Here is a 22,270-nt window from a genome sequence, read left to right as displayed (position 1 = left end):
CAGTTAAGAGCAATGCAGAGACAGAACTTTGTCAGACTGAAACCCATACAGAAGTAACATGTGCAGACAAACCTTGTTAAACTAGCAGTATTTCCAAACATATAACAGCAATACTCACATTCTGCCACTATGTCTTAAACCTTCTCCACCATTTAGTTGGCTTGTCTCCACAAGTCTTATTGTAAGAGGTAGTAGCTCACACAACTCCAGGATGTCTTCCTCACAAGTAAGGGAAAGGGCCAACACCCACATGGACTACTGATTTTATTGGAGTGTGTTGCCATGACATTGGCTATTGGAAGAACTACACAGCTGCTCTGCATGCAATTAGCAAGTGGGTAACCCCAATAGGTGCACAGGCCATCACCTGACCATGAGCATCACCTACAAAAGCCAGGCTGCTACCTATTCAAACCAGCTCTATCCCCGTATTGCACAGAGCTAGAGAGAGAAATAACAAATGAAACATAAACTGGAAAAGAGAAGAAAGAAAAAAGGTAAGTGGAACATGTAAGCAAGTAATTGAATGTAGTACTTAGTCTGTAATAATGGGAAATATGATTTGGAGGAATATATGTCTCAACAAGACATGCTGTACTAATGTCCTGCTAAACAGCTGCTATGGCCAAAGCATCTGGCCCTCTCTGGAGTGGGAGATATCACAGACATACCTATTAACTGTACAGATCCTCACAGTATGTCCAACTTTTACCATCATGTATTTTTGTCTGTTCCTCCTGAGATCTGTACTTTACTGGCAAATAGCTGAGGATTGAAGTCATCGTGTAATGACAAACACTTGAGTTTAAGACTCCACATCCTTAAGAATATTCAGTGTAATGCTAAATGTATCATTCTATGAACTTTCTGTGTTTGGAGCAGGTATATTTAAAGGCCATCCCTATTTATCCCCCCATCATTTTAGGCATTGTCCAGATATGATGCTCTGAGAGGTTTTGAGATGGGAACACAGCTCATGAGCCAGACTCACCTGCGAAAGGACAGCTCATATATGACAACTGCAGGGGTATATGTCAAACAGTTGTGACTGTGCCACTGCTCGGCCAGTTAATGGGATGTTTTCCATATCCATGTTACCTGTGATTATGAGTATGACACACGTTTGCCTTGTAAAGCTAAGACACCTATAGAGGGTGTGTGCATAGTAGAGTACTGTTGCAGACATGTGTGTTGAACTGCATGTGATATATTGACTTAATATTTAACTGTACAGTGTTCTGCTGGACAATAAGCACATGTGTAACTGATATCTGTAGTCACATACACATATACCTGTGTTATGTCACCCAAACCATTGGCAGGTATGTGAGCAAAAGAATTGTAACATAATAGCCTACTTGTGACTGTTGGACATCTTCCAGGTTATCACAATGATGTCAAACCCTACTGTGCAATCAATGTACTAATGTATGGTGCAGCTATATTAATACAGTATCAATACTGATGTCCCTTTTGACACCCATTTATGTGTGCCATTGTCCAGACATACTGCTGTAACAGGTTGAGAAGAATGATTGAGCAGCAAGACTGTAAATACAGTGTGCCATACTTACATTCAATAGGAATGTATACCAGGTATCCCCTGAGTGCATATATGTATGCATATGTTCAGCTGGAAGGCACAAAACTAATCACATGGGTTTCAAGCAGTCAAGTAAGTAGGTTGTGCTTGTTGTGTTATATCAGTGTCAGTGCATACAACAGACATATACGTGTACATCTACTGGTGGTTGCATTGCCCTGATACTGATGTGGGTACTGGAGTAGGCATGATCATCAGGTATTAATCAGAGGAGTGTCCACCTGTGTTATGAGCCTCTGTCCATGCCTACCACTACCATCTATATCAACACCTATATACAGTGGATATCACAAGTGCACACATCGCTGTTGGAATGCCAGGTTTGTGTGCTATATGACAATCAGACCACAGAAGAGCATTTCATAATGTTTCTCTTCTTGAATGTGACCCCTAACCTGTCCAATTCCATTGCAATACAATCAAAGGTGTTTCTAAGAAGGTGAGCAACAATTGCCAAGTGAAGATGTGCCATGATGTTAGAGTCCAGACCAAGACAGATGAGTGCTGTAACCATCTCAAGCACTGCATACACAAGTTTAAGGGTGTGCACACTCATTCAACTGTCTTATTGTACTGAGTATTATTTCCATATGTTTTCACAGACTAGATTGTTATGTTGTCAATTGAATTGTACAGGCTATAGGTCACACTACAGATGGGAACTGTTATAAAGTGAGTTATTGTTGTGTCATGTTCCATTTTCACAAATACCAGGCAGTGTATCAGGGGTATGTGGCCTTTATATCCACTGTAGCTATATGGACACAGCAATACCTGACCTGTATATCCAGGCTCCACCAAGGTAGAGTAATCCCCTTTAGTGGACAGCAGCAATACACAAACCGCATAATAGGTTGCAACATTGGCTGTACAGGGACACATAGGTGCAGGCAACAACTCTGAAGCAAGTCCACCTACATCTGAGCAAGCAGGTAAGTTCATAGGTAATATCCTCTAAGGCTGACTATGACTATGAATCGGACATATCCACACCACCAAGGACAATTGCAACCATGTCTCCACATATGTTGCAAGTCTCAGATGAAATAACATAATTCCCCCTGTACTGGGGGTAAAGAACACCTCATACATACATGCTGTAAATATAGGCAACCTGCATCACACAGGTTAGGTTGGAACATTGCCACCCTGTCCACCCTAGTCGTATATGGAGATATGCACATCAGCTACACTCCTCCCCACAGCAATGGTGAGCATGTACATATTGCCTACTGATGGCAACAACAGCATATCTCCATGGGGCATACTAACATCAGTGTCTGCCTCCTCCATGAACTCAGGCATGTACTCAGAGCTCCATTACACACCACAGTCAAACACAGACATGCCACCATACACACAACATTCACATGGAAGATGACCACTGTCAACCCTCTACACAGAAATGAATGGAGGATAGAAGATCATGCAATCAAGTGTCTAACATTGGGAGGAATAAAATAGCTCAGGGACAGGTGTGTAATGCAAGCTGCTATAGCCATGATAGCTTGGAGGTTTCCGGAGTAGTCTGGATTATTTTCAAGTAATATCCACTGTTGATGTGCATTTTGAAAACTGTATGAGGTCCTGTGACCTTTTCCTGTTCATGTCTTCCAGGTTACATGCAGAGTACTCACCTAACAGCATTCTCTGTTGGGGAAATAGACATCATCCCCCAATATGTGATTGGACATTATGCCCTGTCATGTGGACGGAGAGCAGAAGATGTCTGGGAGAGGACTGCCCTGTGGAACAGTGTGGTCCACAGGGTAATTGATGTCAGACTACACAGCAGAACTTATGTGCATGTGCAGCATTGGGCCACCGACCTCAAATGTCATGCCCATCAATGGGCTGCTGCTGCAGCAAAGGACCGGCTAGACACAGGTGGGTGCCCAACCATCCAGCCCCCACTGATACCCACTAAGGAGCTCCTCACCACACTTAGCCCTCACACCAAACGCACAAGCCATGATGCTGAGGGAAGCATTGTGGAGGTGGGTCGCGCGCACACACACACACACACACACACACACACACACACACACACACACACACACACACACACACACACACACACACACACACTGGATGAGGAGAGTGCAGGTAAGGGCCCAGTGGGGATTAGTACACTAATGTATCATACATACATGTATCTGTATTGTATCTACATGCATGTGTCAGGTCCTATTGCAGTTGTGGATGGGGTTTTCTAATGCACATAGGTGCACATCTGTGGTGAGGACAGGACACTGTGAATTATTGTGATTGGTACTGTAGATGTGCAGACATGCTGCATCCATCCTGTACCAAGGCCACATGTACGTCTGCTGACAATAACCCCCTCTCACAACTACCTAGGACCTTCTGGTCTGCATATGGGACAGCAGCCTGTAGCTGGTGGGTATAACATTGTTCTGTTCTTGCTTGGAAATACCCCAGGCATGTGAAATGCATGCAATTTACTATGCACACAACCATCAGTAATAGCTATATTTCTTTATGCAATAGTTATATTGCTTGTTGTGCATGTTCACTTGTGCTGGGGTTAACTGTATTGCATCACAGTGGTCACCACTGGGGCCTATATGATGTGAATTCAACATTCCTGTAGCATACCTCACAACTTGTCAATGCCAAGACGTCTGGACAGAGGCCACCAAATTGTGCTGGACAAATGTCCTAAGGTAAAGTCATGTGTGACACATTACTGGTATAAAGTGGATATAAATTGTGTACACACCCCTCTTAAGATGCATGATGTTCCTGTTACATACTAATTAGGACCACAGTATGACAGTCCATACCTCTTCCAGCCTTTAATGTGACCCATAACAGCTACAGTTCACTTGTAAAACTAAGCATCTGTACTCATGTATTGCACCTACAAGGTAGGCCACCTGTGAGGGTGACAGACATCCTATCAGCATGATATTTCAGTTAGGTATGATACCTCATGCTGCCATATGTGTCAGTACACTCACTGTGGCCTATTTGGCTATAATATCACATACATGGACATTGTTAAGGCATACATACCACTTCCAACCACTTATAGGTTTTGAACATATGGATATTCCAGACACATCTGTACAGAGGACTGTGCAATGGTTTAACCTGCTGCATGTGAAGCAGATACTGCCACCACACTGTATAAAGTAATGGCAGTGGGAGGTGATCACTAGCCATGTATGGTATACACATTAAAATGGTATAAGCCACACATGATATGATCCTCACACATGCACAAAGAGTTGCCAGAATTTGGATTAGAACTCCTGCCTATCTAGGTATTCCTACTATTGTGCTACTACATAGTTATCAGATGCTTCACAAAGCTTATACATTTCCACTTCTTCCAAAGGTACTTGTAAGGTGGATGACATCAACACATGACTACATTGGAGTGAAGGGAATTACACAGGTCAAAAATGGTATGAGACTGCTGGTACATGATTCCCACACACTTGTCAGTATTGGGATTAGAACTCCTGCCTATCTAGGTATTCTTACCTTAGTGCTATGCAGTTATGAGGCACACCACAGAGATTATGCATTTTGAATTCAACCAAAGGTACTTCTGAGGTGGATGACATCAACAGGTCTACTAAATTGGAGTGAAGGGAAGTGTAAAGGGTAGTACACAGGTCAAAAATGGCACGAGCCAGATAGCACATGATTCACACACACCTGCCAATATTTGGATTAGAACTCCTGCCTATCTAGGTATGTCTACTATAGTGTTATGCAGTTACTGCATGCGCTACATAGCTTACTGAGTTTTCACATCACCAAATCTGTTGATAACTGCACAGCTGTAGTAAAGTATTACAGGTGGCAGACAGTCTGCGTCTAACACATGACACACCCAGTCATCTCACTCCACAACAACTATGAGTATCACTCCATATCCATGTGGGTGTGAATTAATTGGGACACACCTCCCTGGACTATATGACAGGATACATGGTTGAACTCTCTGATTATGCAGTTCAGGCAGGTGTGACAGTAGCCCTGGGCAGTGTACCGCTGTACCCAGAATGATGATGCAGTACTATCAACAGATGGTTGACTGCAACATTGGCTTACATTTTATCTGTCATTCTCAAGAGATCCAGGGCCTCTCTGCCTGGGATGGCATGGTTGCCAGAACCCGATGACTTGCCATGGATGTCCTACATCTGTCACTGCTGGGTTGCCAGGTACTGGCTATGTGTCTTTCCACCCCTATGGTGCTTTATTAGGCAGTGTTTCTAATGTTATTACCACCATGACAACTACACATGTATGCAATCTGAGGGTCATGCTGCTCAACAGTGGACATCTAACTGTCAGGATGCAGTCATAGCATTTGTTGTAGTGGAGGACACATGTCTGCTGTAGTGGAGAGGTGGTTCACAACAGCAAACAGCAAACCTGCAGTCTCAGGCTATGATACATTCCCAGCCCCCAAATATGGACCACACCACACATCCACAGGTGGTGTTGTCTCCATATTCATTATGGATAGGAACACCTCCAGACTAGCATCCCATCACAATGCACTGTATATACTACTGGTACAACCACCTTGGTGTAATGGTGCAATCCAGACCATAGCCTGCTATAGGTCTACATCTATGTCCCTAGACTGTCAATGCACATTCCTCAACACACTGCCATCTCTGATGGTCCAATGCAACACTGACATAGTATGAGTCTTCAATTACCCCTCCATCACCTGGGGACCTGTGTTGACCACTTAAATATGGGACCATTGCTCATCCCCAGATGTCAATCCCTGCATGCTGAGATTCACACAGGCTGTAATCAACATGGAACTCAGCATGTCAGTCACACCCCCCCGCAAAGATAACCACCTGGAAAAAACTCTCCAAAGCTGACTTTGCAGCCATGAAAACAGGGGTGGATGTCTTCACTGCACCCATGGCAATGGGGTGTAGTTGCATGACTGTAGAATCATACACATAGGCACTGTACAAACAGGTACATGAATGCATGGTACTAGCCAGAGCCCACAGAACCCATTCACTGTCCTCCAAACACTGGGAGACAATGTGATGGTCCCATGCCATTACTGAAGTGTACATCAGAAGGAGGACACTGTTGCAGGGAAAGGTTGTGTCTCATGACTGTTGAACTCCCTTATTAGCCTCAAACACAACTTTGGATCCCTCATGGAGTCCCCCGACAGACATCTATGGCAGCAGAGATGCAGCAGACACTGACGCAGTCATAGCAGCCATGATAGCTACATCAACCTCCACAGCATTAAACTCAAGTGCTGCGAGGTACTGCACAAAGCTAATACCTATCCTGAGACAACAGATATTGGCCACTGTCTTGGCAACACATTCAGTCCAGCTTTACCCCTCTCTCTCCCCAAAAGTGAAGTGCTGAGTGATTGTGTTCTCACATGCTGTATCCCATGCCTGTTCTAGGCATCTGTGTGTCACCAGGATGTGGCCCTGCAGCAAGGCCACAGGGTATGGCAGTGTGGTGACACATCCACCATGTCATAGACAGGTTACAGTATGTGCACGGTAATTCCCGGTCCTTAACACAGTGATTGCATATGCCTCACAGATTATAGGGTTGAAGGTTGTACATAGGTACATGTTGATGTGCAACATCTGTTGTAGAATGGAGAAATGGTACATGTTCTGGTTTGGACACACCTCCGATAGCTAATAACCATAGCCACAGAGGATATTCATCAACCAAACACACTGGAATTACTATTCACACACAAACACACACACACACACACACACACACACACACACACACACACACACACACACACACACACACTTGACAGTACTGAGATCTATAGGTTTATTGCTTCATAGGTGTGTAGTAGGTGAATGGGCCTAAAGGCTCTACAAGGCTAGCCCAAGGGAATACCTTAGCATCAGTCCACATGACAATATTCCCCAGTGTGGCTCAGAGGTATAGTCACTGTAGAGGTCCCCAGGGGTGGGTATTGTATTCCTCATCCACTCATCCAGGTTTCTATTGTGGATGGCCAGTGATGTGCACTGCTTCCCATGTATGTGATCTATATTCCATAACATGGACAGTGTCTGGGTTGTGGATATGTCCCACATGCATGTTCTTTGACATGTGAAAGTTTGCTTGAGGTCTCTGGGGCATGTTGTGTGGACAGATTTGTATATTCTGGTGTAGCATTCCTGACCTCATTTGGTGGGACCTGGCTATGTAACTGAGGTTGTGATTGCACCTACATTGATAGTATGCTACAGGTATTCAGTGGAGTTAGTGGTGTCTGTCCATACAGGGCATGTGTATAAGGCATGGTATTCCCTTTGTGGGGTACTTTTGCAGACTCTACAGTTGTTGCAGGCTTCCAGTGGGGAACATGGCAAAAGGGCCACTGTACACATTTATTGGGCTACTGAGGGGATGGAACGGGGTGCCTTGTCCTTTTACTTGCTGGAAGACACACAGTCAGTCAGGAGATGTAACACATCAAAGTACTTTCTGACGTCAGTGGCACTGTTGTGGTCAACAGGCATGTAGTCCACTGCTATCACACTGTAGGTACTATCTGTGAGGCAATATGCAGGGGAACTACATATATTTATTTATTTTATTTATTTATTTACATTTGTTGACCGGGCTAGTCTAACTGGATACATGTCCATTTTCAGTAGAGGCCCGGGGAGAAAAGCTCCAAGCAGACAGGTAAAGACATTATTATACAACAATGATATAGAAAAGCTATAAACATATACAGGCAATACCACTATTTGGGATATTAGCAAAAGGGGATGATCAAGAACAAATTTACAATAAATGAAAAAGTGTAAAATTTTTTTTTTTTTGGACAACATAGTACTGCAGAAAGGCCAATAATTAGTAATAAAGTTCCCTGGAGAAAAGAAATAAAAGGGATGGCAGGAATGCGTAAAGGTGGAGAGATCAGTCAGGGTTAGTGCAGGGGCAGACCAGTGAGTTTTAAAATGTTCTTTGAGATGTTTTTTAAAAAGATGTGTGGAAGATAGAGTAGAAAGTTCACTTGGAAGCTGGTTCCAGGCCTTGCCAACAGTGTTAGCAAAAAGAGAGTCTCCAGCTTTGTTTTTAGATTTAATAGAGGAAACTAGGAGCTTATTGGCTGAGCAAAGAGTAGAAAGGTTTTTGTAAGGGGTAGTCAGATTATTGAGGATTGGGATGTTATTAGGGTGGAAAAGTATCTTTTGGGTTATAGTAAGTTGATGATGGAGTAGTTGGTGCTGTAGTTCTAACCATCCCAATTGTTTGAGGTTGAGACAGTGGTGTGTTCTAAAAGGGTTGCTGGTAGCAAATCTGGCTATGTTATTATAGCTAGTGGCAAGTTTGTTAAGGTTGCTTTTGGAAAGGCTAGTATAAATGGCAGAGGCATAAAGCAGGGTAGAGATCAGATGAGTTTGGGCTATAGTGGTTATGGCTGTAGGTGTGAGGAAGGGTTTGATTCTATACAGGGAACCCAGTTTTTTGTTGACAGATTTTATGGTAGTGTTGATATGATCATCATAGCTAAGGTTGTTGTCAATGGTTATGCCTGGGAGACGGGTTGTGGTATAAGGGGATATTGTGGTTCCATTGTCAGAAGTTATAGTGAAGTGAAATTGTGGTGATTTAAGAGTGGGAGTGAAGAGGAATAATTTTGTTTTTTTTGCATTCAGGAGGAGGCAGTGTTGCATGAACCAATTTTCAACAGTCTGAAATACAGACTGGGTGAGGGTTTGGAGCGTGGTTGGAGACCTAGTAGAGCAGATTAAAGTAGAATCGTCAGCATACTGAATGCAGGTGGCTTGAGGAATTGCAGTGTTTAGGTCATTAATAAACATTGAAAAGAGAAGAGGGCCTAGGATGGAACCTTGAGGTACTCCAAGGTTTATGGGGAGGGGAGTTGACAGCATGTTATCCCAAAGGACTGCTTGATGACGGTTGTCTAAGTAGGATTTAAACCAGAGTAACGCCTGTGCATCCAGTGAATGTGCTTTTAATACCTCTAAAAGCAGATTATGGTTGACCATATCGAAGGCTTTTAAAAGATCGATAAATAAAGCGGAGGAAAGAGTGTTATTGTTACGATTTTTGTTTATACAGTCAGAAAAGGATAGCAGGGCAGTTGAGGTACTATGGAATGGTCTGAAACCATGTTGGCAGTTGGCAAGCAAATTGTTGTGGAGAAGATGGTCAAGTAGTTGTTGGTGGATACATTCTTCCATTATTTTAGCTATAGGAGAGAGTAAGGCAATAGGTCTAAAGTTAGAAATGTCAGTTGATATCCCACCTTTGTGTAAAGGAATGATGTGAGATACCTTCCATATAAGGGGGATTTTACTTTCTGAAATAGTTCTATTAATAAGGATATAAATAGGGTAGGCTATGACTTTAGCTGCTATTTGCAGGTATTCTGCTGGTATACAGTCAGCAGAGGGGGTGCATGGCTTGAGTTTTAGAAGGAGGTTACTAATGAGAGATGTAGGAACTGGTTGTATGTGAAACGAAGGAATAGAGTTTGATGTGGTATTAGATGGGAGGGAGCTGGTGGGTGGTAGAGAATTAGCTAGAGATTGTCTGGTTTCAATAAAGTAGTTGTTAAAGGAATCAGCTATTAGTTTAGGGTTATTTTGGGTGATCCCTGATGGGGTGGGAGACCTGGATGAAGTAGTTTGTTCATAGCTGACCAGAACTTTTGTGTTTTTGTTTGTGGTTTTGTTGGAGGTGAATGTAAAAGTTTCTTTTATCTAGTAGGATGTCTTTTTTGTAGCATTTCTTAATTGTTTAAAGTAAAGGTGGTCAGATGGGCTTTTAGAGGCTTTCCACTTGACCCAGATTTTATTTCTTAGGAGGATTTTTTGCTTTGTTTGTTTTGAGAGCCAAGGGGCAGTTTTGGTTTTTATTCTGGATGAGCGATGGGGGGCATGGAAGTCTAGGATTTGAAGGAATTTGGTATTAAAGTAGGTAACTGCTTCATCAAGTGGAAGATGAAGTAGTGGTCACAAGACTTCAGTTCTGTTTGGAAGTTCTCAGGGTGAAAGTTTTTTTTTGAGCGGGAGGTTTTAAAAATAGTAGGATTGGGCCTATGAAGTTTTTGTTTAATTATGTAAGTAAGAGCATGGTCACTGATGTCATCAGGAAGGGTTCCTGGCTTATAAGTAGTAGGATGATTTTTTATGAGAATCCAGTCAAGTAAGGTTTCCTTACCACTTTATTTGTGGATTCTCGTAGGGGTGGATATCATTTGTGAGAAACCAAAAAGATTTATGTGGTTAATGGGATTTGGGGACCTACAAGTAGGCCAGTCTATATTAAAGTCACCTAAGACAATGGTTTCCTGGGATAGGTGTAAAGATAGGCTACTAAGTATATTTTCCAGAATACTGATATTGTTTCCTGGAGGAAGGTAGGAACAGATTATGTAGATGGATTTATGGTTATTGATTTGAAGTTTGGCTGAAAGGATTTCTGCTGTGGGGTTTGTTGGAAGTGGCACATTGAAGGTTTATAATTGGAGTTCAGATTTATAAAAAATGGCTACTCCCCCACCTTTTTTGGTAGTCCGGTCTTTTCTCAGGATGTTATATCCTGGGGGGGTAATTTCATGATCTTTGGTTGAAAGTCTAAGCCAAGTTTCAGTAATGCAGAAAATATCAAAGTTATAGACATCTAGAAGTGCATGAAGATGGGATATTTTATTGTTGATGCTACGGATGTTAAGGTGAGCTATCAGAAGGGAGCTAGATGACCTTGTTAGGGTGGAGGTAGTGTAGGGTTTTTGGTTATAAGGGTCACTGGGGAGTGTTGTATGTGGACCAGGGTTAGGATGGATATCACCATCTAAGAGATGATTTTGTAGGGGGGTTTGTATTAGTTTTATGAATTTGAAGTAGTTGAATGGGTGTTTCTTGTCAAGGAGGTAAGTGATATGGGTAGATCTGTGGTACTTTGGAAGGGTATAGCTAGATGTAGAGGTTATGTTAATGTGTTTTAAGGAATTTATATGAGAGAATGTTGTGGTTTGTTAGTAGTGGTGGTGGTGTTGTAGTAGAGAATAATGTTCAAAGAAGGTTAGTGAGAATGCTAGAGTAAGGGCAGCTAGACTGCTGGGTAGGAGTAGGAGGTATGTGTAAGTAGAGTTGTATTTAGGGCAGCTAGAATGCTGGGTAGGAGTAGGAGGTATGTGTAAGTAGAGTTGTATTTAGGGCAGCTAGAATGCTGGGTAGGAGTAGGAGGTATGTGAAAGTAGAGTTGTATTTAGAGGCCATTGGGTTGAATGGGTAAGGGTGGTGTGAGGTGAAAGAAGGTGCCTAGTGTTGTGTAGGAGTGTAAGGTGTATAATAGAAAAATGAAAAATGATGCGTCTGGTATGGTAATGAACAATGGATGCCTCGGCTCGGACACGAAACTCTTTATTAACACTTGTTTAAAAACACAGCAATAAAATGTTAAGCGCTTTCATCTGTACCAGCAGACTTCTTCAGAACGTCACTCTTGTGTTACAGCACTCCTTATATATCCCAATTGCCTTAATTTGGCGCCAAAAAAATGTCACTACATTTATTTAAAAACACACTATATACATTAAGTGCAATTAGATAATATAATGTAAAAAATAATATAAAAAACTTGCACAACAACTGCATAGTTGCTTACTAACTGTATATGCAACATTTTTATAGTAGTTCATTCAAAAACTTAAAACGTTTATGAAAATCATAAATATATACTATAGTATTTGCTGCATCTTGCTATTTGATAGTAATACCCTAATAATATTACATTAAAAAATATGTATGAAGAAAATGAAAACGAAGATTGCAATTGAATAATATATATAATGTATGGAACCTATCTATTAGTTAGTGTCAAAAATGTTTTTATACTAATAAAATCATTGATTCCTGGATAGCTGGTGGCATCCGTCAATATCTGCCACCTGCTTTCTTTCATAGCCAGGATTGCTTTGATATTTCCTCCATATGGTGAGCGTTCCACAATATCAATAATATTAAACTTAAAATAATGTCTGTCATTGGTATTCGATATATGCCGATACAAGGCATTACCATTGTCCTTAACCCTAATACCATACTGATGTTCATAAATGCGACGTTTGAATTGTCTTTCTGTCTTACCGACGTAGAATGCATTGCATTCCACGCAGGTAGCTAGATAGATCACAAATTTGGTATTACAATTTCCATATCTGCTAGACACATACGTTTTGTTAGTATTCTCTAACCTACACCCCTTGCATACATTGATAAATTTGCATTGATTGCATTGTCCACATTTTGTTGTAATGTTATTTTCTCTGAGATCCTTCCTACTATTAGATTCCAACAGTTTTTTGATGTTATAACCTGTCTTGTATACAATGTTGGCCTGAATGCCCAATACTTGCAAAGACACTTTGTTGGCTATAAACTGATTCCATCATTCCTTTATGAATGTCTCTATATGATGAACTATAGGTGAATAAGTTAATACGCAAACCCTTCTATTATGTTCCACTGCCAAATTATCGGTCAGCATTGAAGTCATATTATTGAAATTGCCCAAAAGTGGCTTGTACTTTTTTCCTCATTCACCAATTATGTATTTATTAATGTCATTCAATAAGTTTACTGGATAACCTCTATTTATAAACATAGTTTTAATGAGATCAATTTCATTTAGCATAATATCTTTAGTGGAGGACATACGGGCAGCTCTAATACATTGCCCTTTATAGATGTTTCGAAACACATAATGAGGGTGATTGCTACCGACAGGTGATAATAGAGGTAGCAGAAGGAGGAAAAGAGAGTAGCAGGTGGTGGAGAGCTTAGAGGTGAAGTTTAGTATGAGTTGTTACAGAAATTATGAATATAGGAGTAAGTTAAGTGTAGTTGGAATAACTATAGAAATTAGAGAAATTAGAGATATATAGTGATTGTTGCCTAGCCAAGTGTGTTTGTGTATGATACGTGGGTGGAGAGGGGTCTCTGAGTAATAGAAAGGTTGCCTACATTGTTCACTAATCCATACTGTCACATTTAGGGCTGTGGATTGTCTACACCAACCTCTCTGGTGTTTGACATTTGTTGGCCTTGTAATGTGGATATTGTGACATATACTAGGTCCTCAACATAACAATTTAGCAACCCCCTAATGGATCCTATTATTACACAATCACACCAACCCCCACACAGGATACTGATGACAGATGCACACACACAGACACACACACACACACACACACACACACACACACACACACACACACACACACACACACACACACACACACACATGCCAGTACTGAGTTTCAAACCCTTACCTAACTATGTATTGCTACTACAGTGTACTGCATTTATCACACGTGCCACAGAGTTTAAAGATGGCTGTTGTCCCAAGGTACTTCTAAGGTGAGGAACATCACCAGCCCTTATACATACTGGCATTGTGTGGGTGAGAGATTCCAAAAAATATTTTACCCTACACACACATTTGCCTGGGGTAAGGTTCAAACCTCGATCTAACTATTGCTTTGAACCATTATGTTATGGATTTACCACATGCACCACCGACCTTACATAGTTTAAGGGTTGGCAACAGGTACTTCTAAGGTAAATGATATCTGCAGGACTGCTACAGTCAGGCACTGAGATGTGTACTGGATGTTAATGGGGCCAAAATCTTTGAGGTGCAGACATACATATGTAGACATGTGTACACACACAAACACTTACCAGGGATGAAGTTCAAACCCATACCTATGTAGTTATTGCTACTACATTTTTCCACATTTATCGCACGTGCCATGGAGCTTACATGTGGGAGAGCTGTGCAAAGGTATATTTGAATGTGAGTGACATCAGCAGCAGTGCTAAAGGAGGGGTAAGTGAAGTGTTGTAAGTGTGAATGACCACAAAATCAGGTCTCTACAAGGATACACACACTCTCTCACACAAACACTCACATTTATACAGTTGCCAGGATCAGGATTGGAAATTCTACCCAGCTAGCTTGCTACACTATAGTATTACACAGTTATCGCAAGCACCATGCAGCTTATATGCTGGTGAGCTGTCCAAAGGTATCTTTGAAGGTGAGTGACATCAGCAGAAGTGCCGAAGAAGCGGTACAGGAGATTTAGTGAGTGGGAATGGCCTCAGTCACATTCATCTAGAAACACACACACTCACACACAACTTTACATTTGACAGGACTGAGATTACAACTGCTACATGGATACCTATTTGTACTGTAGTGTTACACAGTTATCACAAGCATCTCTGACACTAAAGGGCTGAGTTCTAACCAAAGGTATTTCTACAGTGAATGACATTAGCACATCATGTGATATAGGTCAATGGAATGTGTAGTGGGTGGGATAGGCGTCATAATGGGATTCTCTCTGTCGCTGTTTGTCTTTCTCTTCCCCACATCTCTGTTTGTGTATGTTTGACATATTATATTATGTTTGCCTTAGATATGTGTGTGTATTCCTATCCAATGTGTGTATGTGAAGTATCAATGGTGTACAATTTGGTGTGTATGCACAGACAGCTGCGAATAACCAATAACTGTAGTCCACTGTGTTGTGAGACATGGGCTTCATTTTTCTAAGTGTAGGAGCATGCCCAGTATGACCTTCTATATTGAGTGTGTGCATCCATTCCAGGGAGGGTTGGACTCCTGTTCAGCGTTTGTGTGCTACAGCTACACCTAGCAAACGGTTTCTGCAGGATATCTGTAAATAGGTTGCCAATATGGAGACACAATGGGCTTAACATACAGGGAATACTGTAACTATTGCTGTCTGTGCTGCTGGTGTGACATCTTTGATTTTAGCATAGATTTCCTGACATTTGTACTGTTTTACACTGTGATGTGTCATGTCATCGACTACTGACAGTTATCATTCTTTGCTCACAGTTATTTACCGGGAAATATGAGATGAATGCAGCTGAGACCAATATTCTGAGGCATATAGACTACACATTCTGGCACATACCTGCCATTGTGGTGGGGTAGCTACAGACAATAGACTGCTGGTTCTGTGTAAATGGACCAGCACCTTGTTAGTATGCTGGCTGGGGTTCCACTCCTTGTGCTTTTCTCAACTTCACGGAATGGCCATATCCTGCTGGGGCCATACCTCTCAGCTGTACAGATACACCCAGGTTATTAAGAGGCAGGACTCATATATCTGGTCAGTTTACCTTCACATTGTGGTTTGCAAGCAGATTTGTGGCTATTCATTAATGGGTTTGCAGTCGGGAGTAGTATGGGCAGACATTAGTGTTTCAGACTTCACATGCACTCCATGACATCCATGCTTCTACACCCCCCTTCTCTTATTCTCTCCTCCACCTAACATTATATAAGCAATATCTCGGAGGTATTCCTATTGTTGGGCTTTTATCCCAGTAGTATTTTTGGCCTGATCCACAGTCCTTGCAGTAGGACATGGGGAGTCATGCTCCTAGCATTTGTCAACATGGCCTTGTATTTGTTTTCTATTTACTGTTAGGTTGTTAGATAGGACCCCCTGACATTCCATACATTGGCACTATGGGTGAGGCATGGGTCTTTGTCAGAGGACTGCAGGCAATTTGAGAGTGCTGCAGGCCATCTCTTACTGCATTTCTACATGGGATTGTTGGGGGGGGGTGCACCATCTGCAGGCTTTAACATTTGGAATGACTGTACTGGTACGGTTACTCTGTTGACTTCCATTTCATATTGTATTGTGACCTATCATGCAGACTGGAGGCATATCAGTGGAGTACACGTTAGATCTTAATAGCATATATTTCAGTTTCAGACTTCTTACCGTTCAGAACTGGAATGTAACTGCCAGACCTGTTGTAGTATGTCTGTGTAGGTCTGGTGGAGGGCTGTTCACCATTGCCGTCATTTGGGGGCCTTAGCCCAGCCTTTCTTCATGGTCATCTACACCTGTCCTGCTGGGTGAGGCTGGTGGTGGGTATGTGACCCTCACTGACATCCATGTGTGTGACCTATTGACACCCACAGTTATTTGGGCCATCACATGTACTGCAGTGGGGTTGTCACCTTGTGTAGTGCTGCCTAGTATGTTGACACCAGTATTTGTTATGGATTTCCTGCTGTCCCATATAACTGTCTGCTGCTATCCCATTCAGCCCCCCAATCCCCTTGCATGCTTGCATCCATATCATACATACAAGTATGAGAACATACTACTCCATTCAGTAATTGATAGGAAGGGTGACTTACCTTGTTGCTGGGCCAGTATTGAGGACAGTGCTGGAGGGCTGACTATGTTGGATGCACATAGTACACTCCCTGTACATGGTAAAGCTCAGGTAGTGTCATGTTTGGCATCCCTTTTACTGTCTGTGTGAGTCGAAGAGAGGTATCAGTCCCTGGGTCCCTACAGTGTCAATGTCTGTGCTATGCGTTGCCTCTTTGCTAAGGCCTAGGCATACTGTGCATGCCTCCTTCTGCCTACAGAGGGAGGCTCAGGATGTTCCTCCTCTGAGTCTCTCTGTGCCTGTGCTGGCCTTGGCAATAGTGGGGGGCTGTGTGGCCCTGCCCCATGCTGTTCCTGCTGCAACTGTTTCCGCAGGATCATATTGTGTAGCATCGCACATACTATGAACATTTGTGTACAAGTAGCTGGAGAGTACTGCAAGGCTCCACTGGATATGTCAAAGCAGTGGAACCATGACCTGCACATCCCAAACACATGCTCTACAATGATCCTGGTTTGTGCGTGTGCCTCATTATGGTGTTTTTGTTCGAGTGTGTGTTCATTTCTGATGGGTAAACACCAAAAGACTTCCTCCTGTGCGTAGGTCAATGCATGGCTCCCAAATGAAATCCACAGCACAAAAAAAACCGGAGCCAGCAAATGGTGACTAAAATGATTATATTTGGCAGAATAACATCCCAGCAAGTAAAAACATACCGGTTTCGGCTGGTAACATACACAGCCTTCTTCAGTGTATATGTATGTAGTTCATTACAAGCTGTTTAAATAGACAAAATCTGAATCCTATTGGTTTATTCCTCATGAATATTCATTAAGACCAGGGTGAAAAAGACCACCTAATATAATTATCCACTTCTTTTCTTTACTGTTTAATATATTATGCCAACCACTTTTATTCTTGCGATCCCCTTGTATTAAATCAATTACAGTGAACATAAATTTTGCTGTTGGATGGACCAACTTATGTTTATAAAGGGCATTAGTTACTTTTTGGTGTTTTATATTGCTGTAGTGTTCAGAGATGCGTAATCTAATGCACCTGGAGGTTTGTCCAATGTAGAAAGCCCCGCAGTTACATGTGGCCATGTAAATAGCCCAATCGCTGCTACAGTTCACAAAACTATTGATGTCAAAACTCTGGGGCAATTTCTACTGGAAAACTCATTGGTTGTTGACATATATTTGCAATTAATGCAGTGGCCACAAGGAAAACACCCACGCAAAATATGACCTGATAAGGTACGCTGTGTCTTGGTGATGTATTTGGTATCCCTCATTTTATAATGATTGAAATAAGATTGGAGCTTCTTACCATTCCTATAAGAAAACATACATTGGTCAGGAATAATGTGTGCAACCTCAGGGTCACATTTCAAAATATTCCAATGTTTTCTAACACTCCCCAATAGGCAGTTAGTGTTGCGACTATAGGTAGTGACAAGTCTTAATGGTTGGGATGATTGTACCGGTCGTCCTGTATTGCAATAAATCCTGCTGCATATTGTTAACCTGACATTTGGCAATAGCAATAGTACCAGCATTATAACCCCTTTGTTTAAATCTATAGGTAAGATCAGTTTGATTAACACAAAATGTAGAATGTTCAGAGCAAATACGTTTTGCTCTGATAAATTGAGATTTAGGTATGTTCCTCGCTATATGTGGAGCATGGTAACTAGAGGCATGTAATAGGGGGTTGTATTGAGGGAACTTCCTGTACATTTCAGTTTCCAATGTACCATCAGGTTGTTTCCACAGAAGTACATCCAGGAATATAATCTTATTATTATCATGTTGTTCAGTAAAACACAACCCCCATTCATTATTATTCAAATACTGAATAAACTTAGTAAGTCGAGGAAGTCTTTTGGTGTTTGCCTCTTTCACTTCCTGCTGGGGTTGGTGACTCTGTTGCTGCTTTTGGGATTCGTTGCGGTTCATCTTATTGGATTATTCAATGTTTTTGGATCCCTTGCTTACTTTCTATATATGGGATATTAATATGGTTTGACTATACGTCTTACTATTTTGGCTTGGGTGCGGAGACTGGTTTATGTTCTTTGGTTTATATTTGGATTCAGCCTCCTTTCTTGCCATCGCCCTTCCTATATCACGCCATTTTATGTGAAACTGGTGGAATTGGCGGAATTGCTTATACCGAATTTTCTGGACATAAAGGGACATAACGGGACTAACTGTATGTATCCTTTATAACCTTTATCAAACTGATCTTACCTATAGATTTAAACAAAGGGGTTATAATGCTGGTACTATTGCTATTGCCAAATGTCAGGTTAACAATATGCAACGCCATGATTTATTGCAATACAGGGAACGACCGGTTCAATTATCCCAAACATTAAGACTTGTCACTACCTATGGCCGCAGCACTAACTGCCTATTGGGGAGTGTTAGAAAACATTGGAATATTTTGAAATGTGACCCTGAGGTTGCACACATTATTCCTGACCAATGTATGTTTTCTTATAGGAATGGTAAGAAGCTCCAATCTTATTTCAATCATTATAAAATGAGGGATACCAAATACATCACCAAGACACAGCGTACCTTATCAGGTCATATTTTGCGTGGGTGTTTTCCTTGTGGCCACTGCATTAATTGCAAATATATGTCAACAACCAATGAGTTTTCCAGTAGAAATTGTCCCAGAGTTTTTGACATCAATAGTTTTGTGAATTGTAGCAGCGATTGGGCTATTTACATGGCCACATGTAACTGCGGGGCTTTCTACATTGGGCAAACCTCCAGGTGCATTAGATTACGCATCTCTGAACACTACAGCAATATAAAACACCAAAAAGTAACTAATGCCCTTTATAAACATCAGTTGGTCCATCCAACAGCAAAATTTATGTTCACTGTAATTGATTTAATACAAGGGGATTGCAAGAATAAAAGTGGTTGGCATAATATATTAAACAGTAAAGAAAAGAAGTGGATAATTATATTAGGTGGTCTTTTTCACCCTGGTCTTAATGAATATTCATGAGGAATAAACCAATAGGATTCAGATTTTGTCTATTTAAACAGCTTGTAATGAACTACATACATATACACTGAAGAAGGCTGTGTATGTTACCAGCTGAAACCGGTATGTTTTTACTTGCTGGGATGTTATTCTGCCAAATATAATCATTTTAGTCACCATTTGCTGGCTCTGGTTTTTTTTGTGCTGTGCATTTCTGATGGGTGTCATCAGCCACGGCTCCTGTACATAGCCAGCATCCCCCACTAGCTAGCCATATGGGATGTCCCCCCTGGCAAATGCCTGATACAGCTGTGAGCAATGCCAGATTTGTGAGTCATGACAGCTTCCAGGGCTGCCAGCACACAGATTCATGATAATGCTCTGGGCATCGCACATGACCTGACAGTTGATGGAGGGGAAGCCCTTGCGATTTATGTAGACCCTGCCCTGCTCACCGGGTGGTGCTTTGATATGGATGTGTGTGCAGTCTATAGCACCAACTACTTCAGGGTATTCTGCTATATTTTATTTATTTATTTATTTTACATTTGTTGACCAGGCTAGTCTAGCTGGAGAAATTTCCATTTTCAGTAGAGGCCCGGGGAGAAAAGCTCCACAGAAATAAGTACATAGAGACAAATCATCAGTAAAAATAAAAAATATTAGTATAAATGTTAGTGAAAACAATAATAACAAACTCAACAATTTAAGATTATTACTAGTTAATTACTATCATACACAGTTACAAGAAACTAAGAAGCTATACGCTTTAAAATTAAAGGTGCATGAATTAATTACTACCACTCACAGTTACAGTCTAGGGAAAAAAGATATTAAATTTTATACAGAGAATACAAAAATACATGTCAGATATGGATACGAGGAAGGGAGGTAAGAAAAAGAGTGTAAAGAATAAGGGAAAAAAAAATAAAAGGGGATTAGATTATGAAAAAGGGAGGAAGTTAGGACAGTAACAGGCAAGGAAGCAAATTGGAAGACAGTGTGGGGGGAAGAGAAGAATGCCAAGTGTAGAGTAGAGTCAAACAAGGAGAAGAGGTAGTTATAAGTAGAGTTGAAGTATTGGGAAGTTAATCAGGTTTACTACAGGAGCAGAGCCAGTGATTTTGGAAGTGGAGTTTAATATTTTGTTTGAAGAGAGGCAGTGATGTAATCTTTGTTATGTTGCTAGGTAACGAATTCCATTTTGAACCTACAGAATTGGTAAAAAGGGAGTCACCAGCAGTGTTGTTTGATTTTATGGAACTAGTCAATAGCTTACTAGATGAGCGGAGAGAGTTGAGATTATTGTAGGGGATTATGAGTTGAGAGAGTATAGGGGTGTTATTTGGTTGGTACAGTATTTTATGGGCAATGGTAAGTTGGTGGATTGCAAGATAGTTCTGATACTCTAGCCAGCCTAGTTGTTTCAAGTTAACACAGTGATGAGTTCTGTAGGTGTTACCTGTAGCGAAGCGGGCAATGTTATTGTAGCAGGTTATTAGTTTGTTTAGGTTGGTTTTCTTGAGGTTGGTAAAGATAGGTGAGGCATAAAGAAGAGTAGAAATAAGATGGGAGTGAGCAATCCTAGTTCTGGTTGATGGTGTAAGGAATGGTCTGATTTGATATAAGGATCCTATTTTTCTGTTGACTTGTTTTATGGAGTTGTTTATGTGTTGGTTGAAAGAGAGATTATTATCAATGGTAATACCTAACAATTTAGTGGTAGAGTCAGGTGAAATTACAGTGGCACTGTTGGAGAAGATGGAGAAGTTTAAGGGGGAGGTCCTAGAAGTGGATGTGAAAAGGAGCAGTTTAGTTTTTTTAGCATTTAATAGGAGTAATCGACTGGAGAACCATGTTTCTATGGTATTAAAGATTTTTTGAGTAAGAGAGATAAGTTCTGGGGTGGAGGATGCAGAGCAGATGAGCGTAGAATCATCAGCATATTGAATGCAGGTTGCTTGAGGGATTATAGTATGAAGATCATTAATGAAGAGGGAAAAGAGAAGTGGGCCAAAAATAGAGCCTTGTGGAACTCCGATAGAAACAGGCAAAAGCGAAGAAATGTGGTTGTCCCAAAGAACTGCTTGTTTTCTATTTGTGAGATAGGAATTAAACCATTTAATGGCTGGGATATCAAAAGATAGGGATTCAAGAGTATTAATTAATAAAGAGTGGTTGACCATATTGAATGCTTTGGAGAGGTCAATGAAGAGGGCAGAAGAGAGTAGGTTGTTGTTACGGTTCTGATTAATAGTGTCTACAAAGGAAAGCAGGGCAGTAGTAGTACTATGATGTGGTCTAAAACCGTGTTGACAGTTTGCTATTATGTTGTGAAGAGAGAGATGTTGTACAGGTTGATGGTGGATACATTTCTCCATAATTTTGGCCAAAGGTGAGAGGAGAGCAATAGGTC

This window comes from Protopterus annectens, chromosome 17.part0 (genome assembly GCF_019279795.1).
Source record: "Protopterus annectens isolate FY-2018-M chromosome 17.part0, PAN1.0, whole genome shotgun sequence".
Classification (NCBI taxonomy): domain Eukaryota; kingdom Metazoa; phylum Chordata; order Ceratodontiformes; family Protopteridae; genus Protopterus; species Protopterus annectens.
The sequence above is the reverse complement of the archived record's forward strand: the minus strand, read 5'-3'. Positions refer to the sequence as shown.